This window comes from Nansenia antarctica (genome assembly GCF_963989245.1).
Source record: "Nansenia antarctica genome assembly, chromosome: 2".
Taxonomy (NCBI): domain Eukaryota; kingdom Metazoa; phylum Chordata; class Actinopteri; order Argentiniformes; family Microstomatidae; genus Nansenia; species Nansenia antarctica.
The window spans coordinates 40,150,732-40,175,480 of NC_137675.1; positions in this window are offsets into that span (position 1 = coordinate 40,150,732).

Below are 24,749 nucleotides of genomic sequence, written 5' to 3' on the forward strand. Positions count from 1 at the left end.
ATTGATCGAAACGATTTCCTGAGAGGGTACACTCTTTATGCATTTAATCTGACACCTGACGAGGATAATAGTCAGCATCTATCATTGATCAAGAGTGGTAACATACGCCTGGAGACACGTTTCAGGAACCCGCTGCCTAATACCATCAATCTAATAATTTATGCGGTATATGATAGTATGATTGAAGTGTCCCATCGCAGACAGGTTTTAGTTGATTACTATTAAGCATCATGAATACTGTGGAACTGACAGCCAGGTGTTTTGGCTTGTGATAAACTGCCCCAGCAACCTCTACAAATAAGACCTAGTGCTATGATAATTAACACACACCCCTCTGACCAGCCTGGAGAGCATTGGCTGGCAGTTTATATATTGGAGAGAGTTGGGTGTTTTTTTGACAGTTTTGGAAATGCTCCAAATCATTCAATATTTCCTAAATCGATTTATGACTTTTTAAACATGTCATGTGATGAGATACATTTATCAGACAAACAAGTTCAGGATGTCACATCGGTCACATGTGGTGAACACTGTATCTACTTCTTAAATCACATGTGTAGAGGCATCACCTATGATATGTTGATATCTAAATATTCTTCTAATCTGTTTAAAAATGACACAATGGTAACACGTTTTGTGAAAAAGTTGCAACCGTGTGTGTGTGTTCATAATGTGTTTAGTTGTGTTCAACATGTTCAGACAATTGTGTAAGATTGTGCAAGTCAATAAAATGTTGGTCAAATAAATTATCAGAGTTCATGTATCATTACAATCATTTTTATTCAGTCAAGCAAGGGGTTTTAGTCAAACAATAACATAGTCTGTGGTGGTAGCGATGGTTGATAATGACTCTTTTACGGGCGACTATGGCAAGAACCCATTCAATTTTAAGAATTATAATCTAGAATATCTGGCAATATATGTTGACGGTGTCCAGTTCCCCACCAAACCATTACAACCGGACTTCCCTAATGGTTGCGTAACTCGTGAATTCTATCAACTGGTGTTATCAACAGGGAGACATTTAAAGAACAGTGCTATGGCCATTGATCGAAACGATTTCCTGAGAGGGTACACTCTTTATGCATTTAATCTGACACCTGACGAGGATAATAGTCAGCATCTATCATTGATCAAGAGTGGTAACATACGCCTGGAGACACGTTTCAGGAACCCGCTGCCTAATACCATCAATCTAATAATTTATGCGGTATATGATAGTATGATTGAAGTGTCCCATCGCAGACAGGTTTTAGTTGATTACTATTAAGCATCATGAATACTGTGGAACTGACAGCCAGGTGTTTTGGCTTGTGATAAACTGCCCCAGCAACCTCTACAAATAAGACCTAGTGCTATGATAATTAACACACACCCCTCTGACCAGCCTGGAGAGCATTGGCTGGCAGTTTATATATTGGAGAGAGTTGGGTGTTTTTTTGACAGTTTTGGAAATGCTCCAAATCATTCAATATTTCCTAAATCGATTTATGACTTTTTAAACATGTCATGTGATGAGATACATTTATCAGACAAACAAGTTCAGGATGTCACATCGGTCACATGTGGTGAACACTGTATCTACTTCTTAAATCACATGTGTAGAGGCATCACCTATGATATGTTGATATCTAAATATTCTTCTAATCTGTTTAAAAATGACACAATGGTAACACGTTTTGTGAAAAAGTTGCAACCGTGTGTGTGTGTTCATAATGTGTTTAGTTGTGTTCAACATGTTCAGACAATTGTGTAAGATTGTGCAAGTCAATAAAATGTTGGTCAAATAAATTATCAGAGTTCATGTATCATTACAATCATTTTTATTTAGTCAAGCAAGGGGTTTTAGTCAAACAATAACATAGTCTGTGGTGGTAGCGATGGTTGATAATGACTCTTTTACGGGCGACTATGGCAAGAACCCATTCAATTTTAAGAATTATAATCTAGAATATCTGGCAATATATGTTGACGGTGTCCAGTTCCCCACCAAACCATTACAACCGGACTTCCCTAATGGTTGCGTAACTCGTGAATTCTATCAACTGGTGTTATCAACAGGGAGACATTTAAAGAACAGTGCTATGGCCATTGATCGAAACGATTTCCTGAGAGGGTACACTCTTTATGCATTTAATCTGACACCTGACGAGGATAATAGTCAGCATCTATCATTGATCAAGAGTGGTAACATACGCCTGGAGACACGTTTCAGGAACCCGCTGCCTAATACCATCAATCTAATAATTTATGCGGTATATGATAGTATGATTGAAGTGTCCCATCGCAGACAGGTTTTAGTTGATTACTATTAAGCATCATGAATACTGTGGAACTGACAGCCAGGTGTTTTGGCTTGTGATAAACTGCCCCAGCAACCTCTACAAATAAGACCTAGTGCTATGATAATTAACACACACCCCTCTGACCAGCCTGGAGAGCATTGGCTGGCAGTTTATATATTGGAGAGAGTTGGGTGTTTTTTTGACAGTTTTGGAAATGCTCCAAATCATTCAATATTTCCTAAATCGATTTATGACTTTTTAAACATGTCATGTGATGAGATACATTTATCAGACAAACAAGTTCAGGATGTCACATCGGTCACATGTGGTGAACACTGTATCTACTTCTTAAATCACATGTGTAGAGGCATCACCTATGATATGTTGATATCTAAATATTCTTCTAATCTGTTTAAAAATGACACAATGGTAACACGTTTTGTGAAAAAGTTGCAACCGTGTGTGTGTGTGTGTTCATAATGTGTTTAGTTGTGTTCAACATGTTCAGACAATTGTGTAAGATTGTGCAAGTCAATAAAATGTTGGTCAAATAAATTATCAGAGTTCATGTATCATTACAATCATTTTTATTCAGTCAAGCAAGGGGTTTTAGTCAAACAATAACATAGTCTGTGGTGGTAGCGATGGTTGATAATGACTCTTTTACGGGCGACTATGGCAAGAACCCATTCAATTTTAAGAATTATAATCTAGAATATCTGGCAATATATGTTGACGGTGTCCAGTTCCCCACCAAACCATTACAACCGGACTTCCCTAATGGTTGCGTAACTCGTGAATTCTATCAACTGGTGTTATCAACAGGGAGACATTTAAAGAACAGTGCTATGGCCATTGATCGAAACGATTTCCTGAGAGGGTACACTCTTTATGCATTTAATCTGACACCTGACGAGGATAATAGTCAGCATCTATCATTGATCAAGAGTGGTAACATACGCCTGGAGACACGTTTCAGGAACCCGCTGCCTAATACCATCAATCTAATAATTTATGCGGTATATGATAGTATGATTGAAGTGTCCCATCGCAGACAGGTTTTAGTTGATTACTATTAAGCATCATGAATACTGTGGAACTGACAGCCAGGTGTTTTGGCTTGTGATAAACTGCCCCAGCAACCTCTACAAATAAGACCTAGTGCTATGATAATTAACACACACCCCTCTGACCAGCCTGGAGAGCATTGACTGGCAGTTTATATATTGGAGAGAGTTGGGTGTTTTTTTGACAGTTTTGGAAATGCTCCAAATCATTCAATATTTCCTAAATCGATTTATGACTTTTTAAACATGTCATGTGACGAGATACATTTATCAGACAAACAAGTTCAGGATGTCACATCGGTCACATGTGGTGAACACTGTATCTACTTCTTAAATCACATGTGTAGAGGCATCACCTATGATATGTTGATATCTAAATATTCTTCTAATCTGTTTAAAAATGACACAATGGTAACACGTTTTGTGAAAAAGTTGCAACCGTGTGTGTGTGTTCATAATGTGTTTAGTTGTGTTCAACATGTTCAGACAATTGTGTAAGATTGTGCAAGTCAATAAAATGTTGGTCAAATAAATTATCAGAGTTCATGTATCATTACAATCATTTTTATTTAGTCAAGCAAGGGGTTTTAGTCAAACAATAACATAGTCTGTGGTGGTAGCGATGGTTGATAATGACTCTTTTACGGGCGACTATGGCAAGAACCCATTCAATTTTAAGAATTATAATCTAGAATATCTGGCAATATATGTTGACGGTGTCCAGTTCCCCACCAAACCATTACAACCGGACTTCCCTAATGGTTGCGTAACTCGTGAATTCTATCAACTGGTGTTATCAACAGGGAGACATTTAAAGAACAGTGCTATGGCCATTGATCGAAACGATTTCCTGAGAGGGTACACTCTTTATGCATTTAATCTGACACCTGACGAGGATAATAGTCAGCATCTATCATTGATCAAGAGTGGTAACATACGCCTGGAGACACGTTTTAGGAACCCGCTGCCTAATACCATCAATCTAATAATTTATGCGGTATATGATAGTATGATTGAAGTGTCCCATCGCAGACAGGTTTTAGTTGATTACTATTAAGCATCATGAATACTGTGGAACTGACAGCCAGGTGTTTTGGCTTGTGATAAACTGCCCCAGCAACCTCTACAAATAAGACCTAGTGCTATGATAATTAACACACACCCCTCTGACCAGCCTGGAGAGCATTGGCTGGCAGTTTATATATTGGAGAGAGTTGGGTGTTTTTTTGACAGTTTTGGAAATGCTCCAAATCATTCAATATTTCCTAAATCGATTTATTACTTTTTAAACATGTCATGTGATGAGATACATTTATCAGACAAATAAGTTCAGGATGTCACATCGGTCACATGTGGTGAACACTGTATCTACTTCTTAAATCACATGTGTAGAGGCATCACCTATGATATGTTGATATCTAAATATTCTTCTAATCTGTTTAAAAATGACACAATGGTAACACGTTTTGTGAAAAAGTTGCAACCGTGTGTGTGTGTGTTCATAATGTGTTTAGTTGTGTTCAACATGTTCAGACAATTGTGTAAGATTGTGCAAGTCAATAAAATGTTGGTCAAATAAATTATCAGAGTTCATGTATCATTACAATCATTTTTATTTAGTCAAGCAAGGGGTTTTAGTCAAACAATAACATAGTCTGTGGTGGTAGCGATGGTTGATAATGACTCTTTTACGGGCGACTATGGCAAGAACCCATTCAATTTTAAGAATTATAATCTAGAATATCTGGCAATATATGTTGACGGTGTCCAGTTCCCCACCAAACCATTACAACCGGACTTCCCTAATGGTTGCGTAACTCGTGAATTCTATCAACTGGTGTTATCAACAGGGAGACATTTAAAGAACAGTGCTATGGCCATTGATCGAAACGATTTCCTGAGAGGGTACACTCTTTATGCATTTAATCTGACACCTGACGAGGATAATAGTCAGCATCTATCATTGATCAAGAGTGGTAACATACGCCTGGAGACACGTTTCAGGAACCCGCTGCCTAATACCATCAATCTAATAATTTATGCGGTATATGATAGTATGATTGAAGTGTCCCATCGCAGACAGGTTTTAGTTGATTACTATTAAGCATCATGAATACTGTGGAACTGACAGCCAGGTGTTTTGGCTTGTGATAAACTGCCCCAGCAACCTCTACAAATAAGACCTAGTGCTATGATAATTAACACACACCCCTCTGACCAGCCTGGAGAGCATTGGCTGGCAGTTTATATATTGGAGAGAGTTGGGTGTTTTTTTGACAGTTTTGGAAATGCTCCAAATCATTCAATATTTCCTAAATCGATTTATGACTTTTTAAACATGTCATGTGATGAGATACATTTATCAGACAAACAAGTTCAGGATGTCACATCGGTCACATGTGGTGAACACTGTATCTACTTCTTAAATCACATGTGTAGAGGCATCACCTATGATATGTTGATATCTAAATATTCTTCTAATCTGTTTAAAAATGACACAATGGTAACACGTTTTGTGAAAAAGTTGCAACCGTGTGTGTGTGTTCATAATGTGTTTAGTTGTGTTCAACATGTTCAGACAATTGTGTAAGATTGTGCAAGTCAATAAAATGTTGGTCAAATAAATTATCAGAGTTCATGTATCATTACAATCATTTTTATTCAGTCAAGCAAGGGGTTTTAGTCAAACAATAACATAGTCTGTGGTGGTAGCGATGGTTGATAATGACTCTTTTACGGGCGACTATGGCAAGAACCCATTCAATTTTAAGAATTATAATCTAGAATATCTGGCAATATATGTTGACGGTGTCCAGTTCCCCACCAAACCATTACAACCGGACTTCCCTAATGGTTGCGTAACTCGTGAATTCTATCAACTGGTGTTATCAACAGGGAGACATTTAAAGAACAGTGCTATGGCCATTGATCGAAACGATTTCCTGAGAGGGTACACTCTTTATGCATTTAATCTGACACCTGACGAGGATAATAGTCAGCATCTATCATTGATCAAGAGTGGTAACATACGCCTGGAGACACGTTTCAGGAACCCGCTGCCTAATACCATCAATCTAATAATTTATGCGGTATATGATAGTATGATTGAAGTGTCCCATCGCAGACAGGTTTTAGTTGATTACTATTAAGCATCATGAATACTGTGGAACTGACAGCCAGGTGTTTTGGCTTGTGATAAACTGCCCCAGCAACCTCTACAAATAAGACCTAGTGCTATGATAATTAACACACACCCCTCTGACCAGCCTGGAGAGCATTGGCTGGCAGTTTATATATTGGAGAGAGTTGGGTGTTTTTTTGACAGTTTTGGAAATGCTCCAAATCATTCAATATTTCCTAAATCGATTTATGACTTTTTAAACATGTCATGTGATGAGATACATTTATCAGACAAACAAGTTCAGGATGTCACATCGGTCACATGTGGTGAACACTGTATCTACTTCTTAAATCACATGTGTAGAGGCATCACCTATGATATGTTGATATCTAAATATTCTTCTAATCTGTTTAAAAATGACACAATGGTAACACGTTTTGTGAAAAAGTTGCAACCGTGTGTGTGTGTTCATAATGTGTTTAGTTGTGTTCAACATGTTCAGACAATTGTGTAAGATTGTGCAAGTCAATAAAATGTTGGTCAAATAAATTATCAGAGTTCATGTATCATTACAATCATTTTTATTTAGTCAAGCAAGGGGTTTTAGTCAAACAATAACATAGTCTGTGGTGGTAGCGATGGTTGATAATGACTCTTTTACGGGCGACTATGGCAAGAACCCATTCAATTTTAAGAATTATAATCTAGAATATCTGGCAATATATGTTGACGGTGTCCAGTTCCCCACCAAACCATTACAACCGGACTTCCCTAATGGTTGCGTAACTCGTGAATTCTATCAACTGGTGTTATCAACAGGGAGACATTTAAAGAACAGTGCTATGGCCATTGATCGAAACGATTTCCTGAGAGGGTACACTCTTTATGCATTTAATCTGACACCTGACGAGGATAATAGTCAGCATCTATCATTGATCAAGAGTGGTAACATACGCCTGGAGACACGTTTCAGGAACCCGCTGCCTAATACCATCAATCTAATAATTTATGCGGTATATGATAGTATGATTGAAGTGTCCCATCGCAGACAGGTTTTAGTTGATTACTATTAAGCATCATGAATACTGTGGAACTGACAGCCAGGTGTTTTGGCTTGTGATAAACTGCCCCAGCAACCTCTACAAATAAGACCTAGTGCTATGATAATTAACACACACCCCTCTGACCAGCCTGGAGAGCATTGGCTGGCAGTTTATATATTGGAGAGAGTTGGGTGTTTTTTTGACAGTTTTGGAAATGCTCCAAATCATTCAATATTTCCTAAATCGATTTATGACTTTTTAAACATGTCATGTGATGAGATACATTTATCAGACAAACAAGTTCAGGATGTCACATCGGTCACATGTGGTGAACACTGTATCTACTTCTTAAATCACATGTGTAGAGGCATCACCTATGATATGTTGATATCTAAATATTCTTCTAATCTGTTTAAAAATGACACAATGGTAACACGTTTTGTGAAAAAGTTGCAACCGTGTGTGTGTGTGTTCATAATGTGTTTAGTTGTGTTCAACATGTTCAGACAATTGTGTAAGATTGTGCAAGTCAATAAAATGTTGGTCAAATAAATTATCAGAGTTCATGTATCATTACAATCATTTTTATTCAGTCAAGCAAGGGGTTTTAGTCAAACAATAACATAGTCTGTGGTGGTAGCGATGGTTGATAATGACTCTTTTACGGGCGACTATGGCAAGAACCCATTCAATTTTAAGAATTATAATCTAGAATATCTGGCAATATATGTTGACGGTGTCCAGTTCCCCACCAAACCATTACAACCGGACTTCCCTAATGGTTGCGTAACTCGTGAATTCTATCAACTGGTGTTATCAACAGGGAGACATTTAAAGAACAGTGCTATGGCCATTGATCGAAACGATTTCCTGAGAGGGTACACTCTTTATGCATTTAATCTGACACCTGACGAGGATAATAGTCAGCATCTATCATTGATCAAGAGTGGTAACATACGCCTGGAGACACGTTTCAGGAACCCGCTGCCTAATACCATCAATCTAATAATTTATGCGGTATATGATAGTATGATTGAAGTGTCCCATCGCAGACAGGTTTTAGTTGATTACTATTAAGCATCATGAATACTGTGGAACTGACAGCCAGGTGTTTTGGCTTGTGATAAACTGCCCCAGCAACCTCTACAAATAAGACCTAGTGCTATGATAATTAACACACACCCCTCTGACCAGCCTGGAGAGCATTGACTGGCAGTTTATATATTGGAGAGAGTTGGGTGTTTTTTTGACAGTTTTGGAAATGCTCCAAATCATTCAATATTTCCTAAATCGATTTATGACTTTTTAAACATGTCATGTGACGAGATACATTTATCAGACAAACAAGTTCAGGATGTCACATCGGTCACATGTGGTGAACACTGTATCTACTTCTTAAATCACATGTGTAGAGGCATCACCTATGATATGTTGATATCTAAATATTCTTCTAATCTGTTTAAAAATGACACAATGGTAACACGTTTTGTGAAAAAGTTGCAACCGTGTGTGTGTGTTCATAATGTGTTTAGTTGTGTTCAACATGTTCAGACAATTGTGTAAGATTGTGCAAGTCAATAAAATGTTGGTCAAATAAATTATCAGAGTTCATGTATCATTACAATCATTTTTATTTAGTCAAGCAAGGGGTTTTAGTCAAACAATAACATAGTCTGTGGTGGTAGCGATGGTTGATAATGACTCTTTTACGGGCGACTATGGCAAGAACCCATTCAATTTTAAGAATTATAATCTAGAATATCTGGCAATATATGTTGACGGTGTCCAGTTCCCCACCAAACCATTACAACCGGACTTCCCTAATGGTTGCGTAACTCGTGAATTCTATCAACTGGTGTTATCAACAGGGAGACATTTAAAGAACAGTGCTATGGCCATTGATCGAAACGATTTCCTGAGAGGGTACACTCTTTATGCATTTAATCTGACACCTGACGAGGATAATAGTCAGCATCTATCATTGATCAAGAGTGGTAACATACGCCTGGAGACACGTTTTAGGAACCCGCTGCCTAATACCATCAATCTAATAATTTATGCGGTATATGATAGTATGATTGAAGTGTCCCATCGCAGACAGGTTTTAGTTGATTACTATTAAGCATCATGAATACTGTGGAACTGACAGCCAGGTGTTTTGGCTTGTGATAAACTGCCCCAGCAACCTCTACAAATAAGACCTAGTGCTATGATAATTAACACACACCCCTCTGACCAGCCTGGAGAGCATTGGCTGGCAGTTTATATATTGGAGAGAGTTGGGTGTTTTTTTGACAGTTTTGGAAATGCTCCAAATCATTCAATATTTCCTAAATCGATTTATTACTTTTTAAACATGTCATGTGATGAGATACATTTATCAGACAAACAAGTTCAGGATGTCACATCGGTCACATGTGGTGAACACTGTATCTACTTCTTAAATCACATGTGTAGAGGCATCACCTATGATATGTTGATATCTAAATATTCTTCTAATCTGTTTAAAAATGACACAATGGTAACACGTTTTGTGAAAAAGTTGCAACCGTGTGTGTGTGTGTTCATAATGTGTTTAGTTGTGTTCAACATGTTCAGACAATTGTGTAAGATTGTGCAAGTCAATAAAATGTTGGTCAAATAAATTATCAGAGTTCATGTTTACAATCATTTTTATTTAGTCAAGCGAGGGGTTTTAGTCAAACAATAACATAGTCTGTGGTGGTAGCGATGGTTGATAATGACTCTTTTACGGGCGACTATGGCAAGAACCCATTCAATTTTAAGAATTATAATCTAGAATATCTGGCAATATATGTTGACGGTGTCCAGTTCCCCACCAAACCATTACAACCGGACTTCCCTAATGGTTGCGTAACTCGTGAATTCTATCAACTGGTGTTATCAACAGGGAGACATTTAAAGAACAGTGCTATGGCCATTGATCGAAACGATTTCCTGAGAGGGTACACTCTTTATGCATTTAATCTGACACCTGACGAGGATAATAGTCAGCATCTATCATTGATCAAGAGTGGTAACATACGCCTGGAGACACGTTTCAGGAACCCGCTGCCTAATACCATCAATCTAATAATTTATGCGGTATATGATAGTATGATTGAAGTGTCCCATCGCAGACAGGTTTTAGTTGATTACTATTAAGCATCATGAATACTGTGGAACTGACAGCCAGGTGTTTTGGCTTGTGATAAACTGCCCCAGCAACCTCTACAAATAAGACCTAGTGCTATGATAATTAACACACACCCCTCTGACCAGCCTGGAGAGCATTGGCTGGCAGTTTATATATTGGAGAGAGTTGGGTGTTTTTTTGACAGTTTTGGAAATGCTCCAAATCATTCAATATTTCCTAAATCGATTTATGACTTTTTAAACATGTCATGTGATGAGATACATTTATCAGACAAACAAGTTCAGGATGTCACATCGGTCACATGTGGTGAACACTGTATCTACTTCTTAAATCACATGTGTAGAGGCATCACCTATGATATGTTGATATCTAAATATTCTTCTAATCTGTTTAAAAATGACACAATGGTAACACGTTTTGTGAAAAAGTTGCAACCGTGTGTGTGTGTGTTCATAATGTGTTTAGTTGTGTTCAACATGTTCAGACAATTGTGTAAGATTGTGCAAGTCAATAAAATGTTGGTCAAATAAATTATCAGAGTTCATGTATCATTACAATCATTTTTATTTAGTCAAGCGAGGGGTTTTAGTCAAACAATAACATAGTCTGTGGTGGTAGCGATGGTTGATAATGACTCTTTTACGGGCGACTATGGCAAGAACCCATTCAATTTTAAGAATTATAATCTAGAATATCTGGCAATATATGTTGACGGTGTCCAGTTCCCCACCAAACCATTACAACCGGACTTCCCTAATGGTTGCGTAACTCGTGAGTTCTATCAACTGGTGTTATCAACAGGGAGACATTTAAAGAACAGTGCTATGGCCATTGATCGAAACGATTTCCTGAGAGGGTACACTCTTTATGCATTTAATCTGACACCTGACGAGGATAATAGTCAGCATCTATCATTGATCAAGAGTGGTAACATACGCCTGGAGACACGTTTCAGGAACCCGCTGCCTAATACCATCAATCTAATAATTTATGCGGTATATGATAGTATGATTGAAGTGTCCCATCGCAGACAGGTTTTAGTTGATTACTATTAAGCATCATGAATACTGTGGAACTGACAGCCAGGTGTTTTGGCTTGTGATAAACTGCCCCAGCAACCTCTACAAATAAGACCTAGTGCTATGATAATTAACACACACCCCTCTGACCAGCCTGGAGAGCATTGGCTGGCAGTTTATATATTGGAGAGAGTTGGGTGTTTTTTTGACAGTTTTGGAAATGCTCCAAATCATTCAATATTTCCTAAATCGATTTATGACTTTTTAAACATGTCATGTGATGAGATACATTTATCAGACAAACAAGTTCAGGATGTCACATCGGTCACATGTGGTGAACACTGTATCTACTTCTTAAATCACATGTGTAGAGGCATCACCTATGATATGTTGATATCTAAATATTCTTCTAATCTGTTTAAAAATGACACAATGGTAACACGTTTTGTGAAAAAGTTGCAACCGTGTGTGTGTGTGTTCATAATGTGTTTAGTTGTGTTCAACATGTTCAGACAATTGTGTAAGATTGTGCAAGTCAATAAAATGTTGGTCAAATAAATTATCAGAGTTCATGTATCATTACAATCATTTTTATTTAGTCAAGCAAGGGGTTTTAGTCAAACAATAACATAGTCTGTGGTGGTAGCGATGGTTGATAATGACTCTTTTACGGGCGACTATGGCAAGAACCCATTCAATTTTAAGAATTATAATCTAGAATATCTGGCAATATATGTTGACGGTGTCCAGTTCCCCACCAAACCATTACAACCGGACTTCCCTAATGGTTGCGTAACTCGTGAATTCTATCAACTGGTGTTATCAACAGGGAGACATTTAAAGAACAGTGCTATGGCCATTGATCGAAACGATTTCCTGAGAGGGTACACTCTTTATGCATTTAATCTGACACCTGACGAGGATAATAGTCAGCATCTATCATTGATCAAGAGTGGTAACATACGCCTGGAGACACGTTTCAGGAACCCGCTGCCTAATACCATCAATCTAATAATTTATGCGGTATATGATAGTATGATTGAAGTGTCCCATCGCAGACAGGTTTTAGTTGATTACTATTAAGCATCATGAATACTGTGGAACTGACAGCCAGGTGTTTTGGCTTGTGATAAACTGCCCCAGCAACCTCTACAAATAAGACCTAGTGCTATGATAATTAACACACACCCCTCTGACCAGCCTGGAGAGCATTGGCTGGCAGTTTATATATTGGAGAGAGTTGGGTGTTTTTTTGACAGTTTTGGAAATGCTCCAAATCATTCAATATTTCCTAAATCGATTTATGACTTTTTAAACATGTCATGTGATGAGATACATTTATCAGACAAACAAGTTCAGGATGTCACATCGGTCACATGTGGTGAACACTGTATCTACTTCTTAAATCACATGTGTAGAGGCATCACCTATGATATGTTGATATCTAAATATTCTTCTAATCTGTTTAAAAATGACACAATGGTAACACGTTTTGTGAAAAAGTTGCAACCGTGTGTGTGTGTTCATAATGTGTTTAGTTGTGTTCAACATGTTCAGACAATTGTGTAAGATTGTGCAAGTCAATAAAATGTTGGTCAAATAAATTATCAGAGTTCATGTATCATTACAATCATTTTTATTCAGTCAAGCAAGGGGTTTTAGTCAAACAATAACATAGTCTGTGGTGGTAGCGATGGTTGATAATGACTCTTTTACGGGCGACTATGGCAAGAACCCATTCAATTTTAAGAATTATAATCTAGAATATCTGGCAATATATGTTGACGGTGTCCAGTTCCCCACCAAACCATTACAACCGGACTTCCCTAATGGTTGCGTAACTCGTGAATTCTATCAACTGGTGTTATCAACAGGGAGACATTTAAAGAACAGTGCTATGGCCATTGATCGAAACGATTTCCTGAGAGGGTACACTCTTTATGCATTTAATCTGACACCTGACGAGGATAATAGTCAGCATCTATCATTGATCAAGAGTGGTAACATACGCCTGGAGACACGTTTCAGGAACCCGCTGCCTAATACCATCAATCTAATAATTTATGCGGTATATGATAGTATGATTGAAGTGTCCCATCGCAGACAGGTTTTAGTTGATTACTATTAAGCATCATGAATACTGTGGAACTGACAGCCAGGTGTTTTGGCTTGTGATAAACTGCCCCAGCAACCTCTACAAATAAGACCTAGTGCTATGATAATTAACACACACCCCTCTGACCAGCCTGGAGAGCATTGGCTGGCAGTTTATATATTGGAGAGAGTTGGGTGTTTTTTTGACAGTTTTGGAAATGCTCCAAATCATTCAATATTTCCTAAATCGATTTATGACTTTTTAAACATGTCATGTGATGAGATACATTTATCAGACAAACAAGTTCAGGATGTCACATCGGTCACATGTGGTGAACACTGTATCTACTTCTTAAATCACATGTGTAGAGGCATCACCTATGATATGTTGATATCTAAATATTCTTCTAATCTGTTTAAAAATGACACAATGGTAACACGTTTTGTGAAAAAGTTGCAACCGTGTGTGTGTGTTCATAATGTGTTTAGTTGTGTTCAACATGTTCAGACAATTGTGTAAGATTGTGCAAGTCAATAAAATGTTGGTCAAATAAATTATCAGAGTTCATGTATCATTACAATCATTTTTATTTAGTCAAGCAAGGGGTTTTAGTCAAACAATAACATAGTCTGTGGTGGTAGCGATGGTTGATAATGACTCTTTTACGGGCGACTATGGCAAGAACCCATTCAATTTTAAGAATTATAATCTAGAATATCTGGCAATATATGTTGACGGTGTCCAGTTCCCCACCAAACCATTACAACCGGACTTCCCTAATGGTTGCGTAACTCGTGAATTCTATCAACTGGTGTTATCAACAGGGAGACATTTAAAGAACAGTGCTATGGCCATTGATCGAAACGATTTCCTGAGAGGGTACACTCTTTATGCATTTAATCTGACACCTGACGAGGATAATAGTCAGCATCTATCATTGATCAAGAGTGGTAACATACGCCTGGAGACACGTTTCAGGAACCCGCTGCCTAATACCATCAATCTAATAATTTATGCGGTATATGATAGTATGATTGAAGTGTCCCATCGCAGACAGGTTTTAGTTGATTACTATTAAGCATCATGAATACTGTGGAACTGACAGCCAGGTGTTTTGGCTTGTGATAAACTGCCCCAGCAACCTCTACAAATAAGACCTAGTGCTATGATAATTAACACACACCCCTCTGACCAGCCTGGAGAGCATTGGCTGGCAGTTTATATATTGGAGAGAGTTGGGTGTTTTTTTGACAGTTTTGGAAATGCTCCAAATCATTCAATATTTCCTAAATCGATTTATGACTTTTTAAACATGTCATGTGATGAGATACATTTATCAGACAAACAAGTTCAGGATGTCACATCGGTCACATGTGGTGAACACTGTATCTACTTCTTAAATCACATGTGTAGAGGCATCACCTATGATATGTTGATATCTAAATATTCTTCTAATCTGTTTAAAAATGACACAATGGTAACACGTTTTGTGAAAAAGTTGCAACCGTGTGTGTGTGTGTGTTCATAATGTGTTTAGTTGTGTTCAACATGTTCAGACAATTGTGTAAGATTGTGCAAGTCAATAAAATGTTGGTCAAATAAATTATCAGAGTTCATGTATCATTACAATCATTTTTATTCAGTCAAGCAAGGGGTTTTAGTCAAACAATAACATAGTCTGTGGTGGTAGCGATGGTTGATAATGACTCTTTTACGGGCGACTATGGCAAGAACCCATTCAATTTTAAGAATTATAATCTAGAATATCTGGCAATATATGTTGACGGTGTCCAGTTCCCCACCAAACCATTACAACCGGACTTCCCTAATGGTTGCGTAACTCGTGAATTCTATCAACTGGTGTTATCAACAGGGAGACATTTAAAGAACAGTGCTATGGCCATTGATCGAAACGATTTCCTGAGAGGGTACACTCTTTATGCATTTAATCTGACACCTGACGAGGATAATAGTCAGCATCTATCATTGATCAAGAGTGGTAACATACGCCTGGAGACACGTTTCAGGAACCCGCTGCCTAATACCATCAATCTAATAATTTATGCGGTATATGATAGTATGATTGAAGTGTCCCATCGCAGACAGGTTTTAGTTGATTACTATTAAGCATCATGAATACTGTGGAACTGACAGCCAGGTGTTTTGGCTTGTGATAAACTGCCCCAGCAACCTCTACAAATAAGACCTAGTGCTATGATAATTAACACACACCCCTCTGACCAGCCTGGAGAGCATTGACTGGCAGTTTATATATTGGAGAGAGTTGGGTGTTTTTTTGACAGTTTTGGAAATGCTCCAAATCATTCAATATTTCCTAAATCGATTTATGACTTTTTAAACATGTCATGTGACGAGATACATTTATCAGACAAACAAGTTCAGGATGTCACATCGGTCACATGTGGTGAACACTGTATCTACTTCTTAAATCACATGTGTAGAGGCATCACCTATGATATGTTGATATCTAAATATTCTTCTAATCTGTTTAAAAATGACACAATGGTAACACGTTTTGTGAAAAAGTTGCAACCGTGTGTGTGTGTTCATAATGTGTTTAGTTGTGTTCAACATGTTCAGACAATTGTGTAAGATTGTGCAAGTCAATAAAATGTTGGTCAAATAAATTATCAGAGTTCATGTATCATTACAATCATTTTTATTTAGTCAAGCAAGGGGTTTTAGTCAAACAATAACATAGTCTGTGGTGGTAGCGATGGTTGATAATGACTCTTTTACGGGCGACTATGGCAAGAACCCATTCAATTTTAAGAATTATAATCTAGAATATCTGGCAATATATGTTGACGGTGTCCAGTTCCCCACCAAACCATTACAACCGGACTTCCCTAATGGTTGCGTAACTCGTGAATTCTATCAACTGGTGTTATCAACAGGGAGACATTTAAAGAACAGTGCTATGGCCATTGATCGAAACGATTTCCTGAGAGGGTACACTCTTTATGCATTTAATCTGACACCTGACGAGGATAATAGTCAGCATCTATCATTGATCAAGAGTGGTAACATACGCCTGGAGACACGTTTCAGGAACCCGCTGCCTAATACCATCAATCTAATAATTTATGCGGTATATGATAGTATGATTGAAGTGTCCCATCGCAGACAGGTTTTAGTTGATTACTATTAAGCATCATGAATACTGTGGAACTGACAGCCAGGTGTTTTGGCTTGTGATAAACTGCCCCAGCAACCTCTACAAATAAGACCTAGTGCTATGATAATTAACACACACCCCTCTGACCAGCCTGGAGAGCATTGGCTGGCAGTTTATATATTGGAGAGAGTTGGGTGTTTTTTTGACAGTTTTGGAAATGCTCCAAATCATTCAATATTTCCTAAATCGATTTATGACTTTTTAAACATGTCATGTGATGAGATACATTTATCAGACAAACAAGTTCAGGATGTCACATCGGTCACATGTGGTGAACACTGTATCTACTTCTTAAATCACATGTGTAGAGGCATCACCTATGATATGTTGATATCTAAATATTCTTCTAATCTGTTTAAAAATGACACAATGGTAACACGTTTTGTGAAAAAGTTGCAACCGTGTGTGTGTGTTCATAATGTGTTTAGTTGTGTTCAACATGTTCAGACAATTGTGTAAGATTGTGCAAGTCAATAAAATGTTGGTCAAATAAATTATCAGAGTTCATGTATCATTACAATCATTTTTATTCAGTCAAGCAAGGGGTTTTAGTCAAACAATAACATAGTCTGTGGTGGTAGCGATGGTTGATAATGACTCTTTTACGGGCGACTATGGCAAGAACCCATTCAATTTTAAGAATTATAATCTAGAATATCTGGCAATATATGTTGACGGTGTCCAGTTCCCCACCAAACCATTACAACCGGACTTCCCTAATGGTTGCGTAACTCGTGAATTCTATCAACTGGTGTTATCAACAGGGAGACATTTAAAGAACAGTGCTATGGCCATTGATCGAAACGATTTCCTGAGAGGGTACACTCTTTATGCATTTAATCTGACACCTGACGAGGATAATAGTCAGCATCTATCATTGATCAAGAGTGGTAACATACGCCTGGAGACACGTTTTAGGAACCCGCTGCCTAATACCATCAATCTAATAATTTATGCGGTATATGATAGTATGATTGAAGTGTCCCATCGCAGACAGGTTTTAGTTGATTACTATTAAGCATCATGAATACTGTGGAACTGACAGCCAGGTGTTTTGGCTTGTGATAAACTGCCCCAGCAACCTCTACAAATAAGACCTAGTGCTATGATAATTAACACACACCCCTCTGACCAGCCTGGAGAGCATTGGCTGGCAGTTTATATATTGGAGAGAGTTGGGTGTTTTTTTGACAGTTTTGGAAATGCTCCAAATCATTCAATATTTCCTAAATCGATTTATGACTTTTTAAACATGTCATGTGATGAGATACATTTATCAGACAAACAAGTTCAGGATGTCACATCGGTCACATGTGGTGAACACTGTATCTACTTCTTAAATCACATGTGTAGAGGCATCACCTATGATATGTTGATATCTAAATATTCTTCTAATCTGTTTAAAAATGACACAATGGTAACACGTTTTGTGAAAAAGTTGCAACCGTGTGTGTGTGTGTTCATAATGTGTTTAGTTGTGTTCAACATGTTCAGACAATTGTGTAAGATTGTGCAAGTCAATAAAATGTTGGTCAAATAAATTATCAGAGTTCATGTTTACAATCATTTTTATTTAGTCAAGCGAGGGGTTTTAGTCAAACAATAACATAGTCTGTGGTGGTAGCGATGGTTGATAATGACTCTTTTACGGGCGACTATGGCAAGAACCCATTCAATTTTAAGAATTATAATCTAGAATATCTGGCAATATATGTTGACGGTGTCCAGTTCCCCACCAAACCATTACAACCGGACTTCCCTAATGGTTGCGTAACTCGTGAATTCTATCAACTGGTGTTATCAACAGGGAGACATTTAAAGAACAGTGCTATGGCCATTGATCGAAACGATTTCCTGAGAGGGTACACTCTTTATGCATTTAATCTGACACCTGACGAGGATAATAGTCAGCATCTATCATTGATCAAGAGTGGTAACATACGCCTGGAGACACGTTTCAGGAACCCGCTGCCTAATACCATCAATCTAATAATTTATGCGGTATATGATAGTATGATTGAAGTGTCCCATCGCAGACAGGTTTTAGTTGATTACTATTAAGCATCATGAATACTGTGGAACTGACAGCCAGGTGTTTTGGCTTGTGATAAACTGCCCCAGCAACCTCTACAAATAAGACCTAGTGCTATGATAATTAACACACACCCCTCTGACCAGCCTGGAGAGCATTGGCTGGCAGTTTATATATTGGAGAGAGTTGGGTGTTTTTTTGACAGTTTTGGAAATGCTCCAAATCATTCAATATTTCCTAAATCGATTTATGACTTTTTAAACATGTCATGTGATGAGATACATTTATCAGACAAACAAGTTCAGGATGTCACATCGGTCACATGTGGTGAACACTGTATCTACTTCTTAAATCACATGTGTAGAGGCATCACCTATGATATGTTGATATCTAAATATTCTTCTAATCTGTTTAAAAATGACACAATGGTAACACGTTTTGTGAAAAAGTTGCAACCGTGTGTGTGTGTGTTCATAATGTGTTTAGTTGTGTTCAACATGTTCAGACAATTGTGTAAGATTGTGCAAGTCAATAAAATGTTGGTCAAATAAATTATCAGAGTTCATGTATCATTACAATCATTTTTATTTAGTCAAGCGAGGGGTTTTAGTCAAACAATAACATAGTCTGTGGTGGTAGCGATGGTTGATAATGACTCTTTTACGGGCGACTATGGCAAGAACCCATTCAATTTTAAGAATTATAATCTAGAATATCTGGCAATATATGTTGACGGTGTCCAGTTCCCCACCAAACCATTACAACCGGACTTCCCTAATGGTTGCGTAACTCGTGAATTCTATCAACTGGTGTTATCAACAGGGAGACATTTAAAGAACAGTGCTATGGCCATTGATCGAAACGATTTCCTGAGAGGGTACACTCTTTATGCATTTAATCTGACACCTGACGAGGATAATAGTCAGCATCTATCATTGATCAAGAGTGGTAACATACGCCTGGAGACACGTTTCAGGAACCCGCTGCCTAATACCATCAATCTAATAATTTATGCGGTATATGATAGTATGATTGAAGTGTCCCATCGCAGACAGGTTTTAGTTGATTACTATTAAGCATCATGAATACTGTGGAACTGACAGCCAGGTGTTTTGGCTTGTGATAAACTGCCCCAGCAACCTCTACAAATAAGACCTAGTGCTATGATAATTAACACACACCCCTCTGACCAGCCTGGAGAGCATTGGCTGGCAGTTTATATATTGGAGAGAGTTGGGTGTTTTTTTGACAGTTTTGGAAATGCTCCAAATCATTCAATATTTCCTAAATCGATTTATGACTTTTTAAACATGTCATGTGATGAGATACATTTATCAGACAAACAAGTTCAGGATGTCACATCGGTCACATGTGGTGAACACTGTATCTACTTCTTAAATCACATGTGTAGAGGCATCACCTATGATATGTTGATATCTAAATATTCTTCTAATCTGTTTAAAAATGACACAATGGTAACACGTTTTGTGAAAAAGTTGCAACCGTGTGTGTGTGTGTTCATAATGTGTTTAGTTGTGTTCAACATGTTCAGACAATTGTGTAAGATTGTGCAAGTCAATAAAATGTTGGTCAAATAAATTATCAGAGTTCATGTATCATTACAATCATTTTTATTTAGTCAAGCAAGGGGTTTTAGTCAAACAATAACATAGTCTGTGGTGGTAGCGATGGTTGATAATGACTCTTTTACGGGCGACTATGGCAAGAACCCATTCAATTTTAAGAATTATAATCTAGAATATCTGGCAATATATGTTGACGGTGTCCAGTTCCCCACCAAACCATTACAACCGGACTTCCCTAATGGTTGCGTAACTCGTGAATTCTATCAACTGGTGTTATCAACAGGGAGACATTTAAAGAACAGTGCTATGGCCATTGATCGAAACGATTTCCTGAGAGGGTACACTCTTTATGCATTTAATCTGACACCTGACGAGGATAATAGTCAGCATCTATCATTGATCAAGAGTGGTAACATACGCCTGGAGACACGTTTCAGGAACCCGCTGCCTAATACCATCAATCTAATAATTTATGCGGTATATGATAGTATGATTGAAGTGTCCCATCGCAGACAGGTTTTAGTTGATTACTATTAAGCATCATGAATACTGTGGAACTGACAGCCAGGTGTTTTGGCTTGTGATAAACTGCCCCAGCAACCTCTACAAATAAGACCTAGTGCTATGATAATTAACACACACCCCTCTGACCAGCCTGGAGAGCATTGGCTGGCAGTTTATATATTGGAGAGAGTTGGGTGTTTTTTTGACAGTTTTGGAAATGCTCCAAATCATTCAATATTTCCTAAATCGATTTATGACTTTTTAAACATGTCATGTGATGAGATACATTTATCAGACAAACAAGTTCAGGATGTCACATCGGTCACATGTGGTGAACACTGTATCTACTTCTTAAATCACATGTGTAGAGGCATCACCTATGATATGTTGATATCTAAATATTCTTCTAATCTGTTTAAAAATGACACAATGGTAACACGTTTTGTGAAAAAGTTGCAACCGTGTGTGTGTGTGTGTTCATAATGTGTTTAGTTGTGTTCAACATGTTCAGACAATTGTGTAAGATTGTGCAAGTCAATAAAATGTTGGTCAAATAAATTATCAGAGTTCATGTATCATTACAATCATTTTTATTTAGTCAAGCAAGGGGTTTTAGTCAAACAATAACATAGTCTGTGGTGGTAGCGATGGTTGATAATGACTCTTTTACGGGCGACTATGGCAAGAACCCATTCAATTTTAAGAATTATAATCTAGAATATCTGGCAATATATGTTGACGGTGTCCAGTTCCCCACCAAACCATTACAACCGGACTTCCCTAATGGTTGCGTAACTCGTGAATTCTATCAACTGGTGTTATCAACAGGGAGACATTTAAAGAACAGTGCTATGGCCATTGATCGAAACGATTTCCTGAGAGGGTACACTCTTTATGCATTTAATCTGACACCTGACGAGGATAATAGTCAGCATCTATCATTGATCAAGAGTGGTAACATACGCCTGGAGACACGTTTCAGGAACCCGCTGCCTAATACCATCAATCTAATAATTTATGCGGTATATGATAGTATGATTGAAGTGTCCCATCGCAGACAGGTTTTAGTTGATTACTATTAAGCATCATGAATACTGTGGAACTGACAGCCAGGTGTTTTGGCTTGTGATAAACTGCCCCAGCAACCTCTACAAATAAGACCTAGTGCTATGATAATTAACACACACCCCTCTGACCAGCCTGGAGAGCATTGGCTGGCAGTTTATATATTGGAGAGAGTTGGGTGTTTTTTTGACAGTTTTGGAAATGCTCCAAATCATTCAATATTTCCTAAATCGATTTATGACTTTTTAAACATGTCATGTGATGAGATACATTTATCAGACAAACAAGTTCAGGATGTCACATCGGTCACATGTGGTGAACACTGTATCTACTTCTTAAATCACATGTGTAGAGGCATCACCTATGATATGTTGATATCTAAATATTCTTCTAATCTGTTTAAAAATGACACAATGGTAACACGTTTTGTGAAAAAGTTGCAACCGTGTGTGTGTGTGTTCATAATGTGTTTAGTTGTGTTCAACATGTTCAGACAATTGTGTAAGATTGTGCAAGTCAATAAAATGTTGGTCAAATAAATTATCAGAGTTCATGTATCATTACAATCATTTTTATTTAGTCAAGCAAGGGGTTTTAGTCAAACAATAACATAGTCTGTGGTGGTAGCGATGGTTGATAATGACTCTTTTACGGGCGACTATGGCAAGAACCCATTCAATTTTAAGAATTATAATCTAGAATATCTGGCAATATATGTTGACGGTGTCCAGTTCCCCACCAAACCATTACAACCGGACTTCCCTAATGGTTGCGTAACTCGTGAATTCTATCAACTGGTGTTATCAACAGGGAGACATTTAAAGAACAGTGCTATGGCCATTGATCGAAACGATTTCCTGAGAGGGTACACTCTTTATGCATTTAATCTGACACCTGACGAGGATAATAGTCAGCATCTATCATTGATCAAGAGTGGTAACATACGCCTGGAGACACGTTTCAGGAACCCGCTGCCTAATACCATCAATCTAATAATTTATGCGGTATATGATAGTATGATTGAAGTGTCCCATCGCAGACAGGTTTTAGTTGATTACTATTAAGCATCATGAATACTGTGGAACTGACAGCCAGGTGTTTTGGCTTGTGATAAACTGCCCCAGCAACCTCTACAAATAAGACCTAGTGCTATGATAATTAACACACACCCCTCTGACCAGCCTGGAGAGCATTGGCTGGCAGTTTATATATTGGAGAGAGTTGGGTGTTTTTTTGACAGTTTTGGAAATGCTCCAAATCATTCAATATTTCCTAAATCGATTTATGACTTTTTAAACATGTCATGTGATGAGATACATTTATCAGACAAACAAGTTCAGGATGTCACATCGGTCACATGTGGTGAACACTGTATCTACTTCTTAAATCACATGTGTAGAGGCATCACCTATGATATGTTGATATCTAAATATTCTTCTAATCTGTTTAAAAATGACACAATGGTAACACGTTTTGTGAAAAAGTTGCAACCGTGTGTGTGTGTTCATAATGTGTTTAGTTGTGTTCAACATGTTCAGACAATTGTGTAAGATTGTGCAAGTCAATAAAATGTTGGTCAAATAAATTATCAGAGTTCATGTATCATTACAATCATTTTTATTCAGTCAAGCAAGGGGTTTTAGTCAAACAATAACATAGTCTGTGGTGGTAGCGATGGTTGATAATGACTCTTTTACGGGCGACTATGGCAAGAACCCATTCAATTTTAAGAATTATAATCTAGAATATCTGGCAATATATGTTGACGGTGTCCAGTTCCCCACCAAACCATTACAACCGGACTTCCCTAATGGTTGCGTAACTCGTGAATTCTATCAACTGGTGTTATCAACAGGGAGACATTTAAAGAACAGTGCTATGGCCATTGATCGAAACGATTTCCTGAGAGGGTACACTCTTTATGCATTTAATCTGACACCTGACGAGGATAATAGTCAGCATCTATCATTGATCAAGAGTGGTAACATACGCCTGGAGACACGTTTCAGGAACCCGCTGCCTAATACCATCAATCTAATAATTTATGCGGTATATGATAGTATGATTGAAGTGTCCCATCGCAGACAGGTTTTAGTTGATTACTATTAAGCATCATGAATACTGTGGAACTGACAGCCAGGTGTTTTGGCTTGTGATAAACTGCCCCAGCAACCTCTACAAATAAGACCTAGTGCTATGATAATTAACACACACCCCTCTGACCAGCCTGGAGAGCATTGGCTGGCAGTTTATATATTGGAGAGAGTTGGGTGTTTTTTTGACAGTTTTGGAAATGCTCCAAATCATTCAATATTTCCTAAATCGATTTATGACTTTTTAAACATGTCATGTGATGAGATACATTTATCAGACAAACAAGTTCAGGATGTCACATCGGTCACATGTGGTGAACACTGTATCTACTTCTTAAATCACATGTGTAGAGGCATCACCTATGATATGTTGATATCTAAATATTCTTCTAATCTGTTTAAAAATGACACAATGGTAACACGTTTTGTGAAAAAGTTGCAACCGTGTGTGTGTGTTCATAATGTGTTTAGTTGTGTTCAACA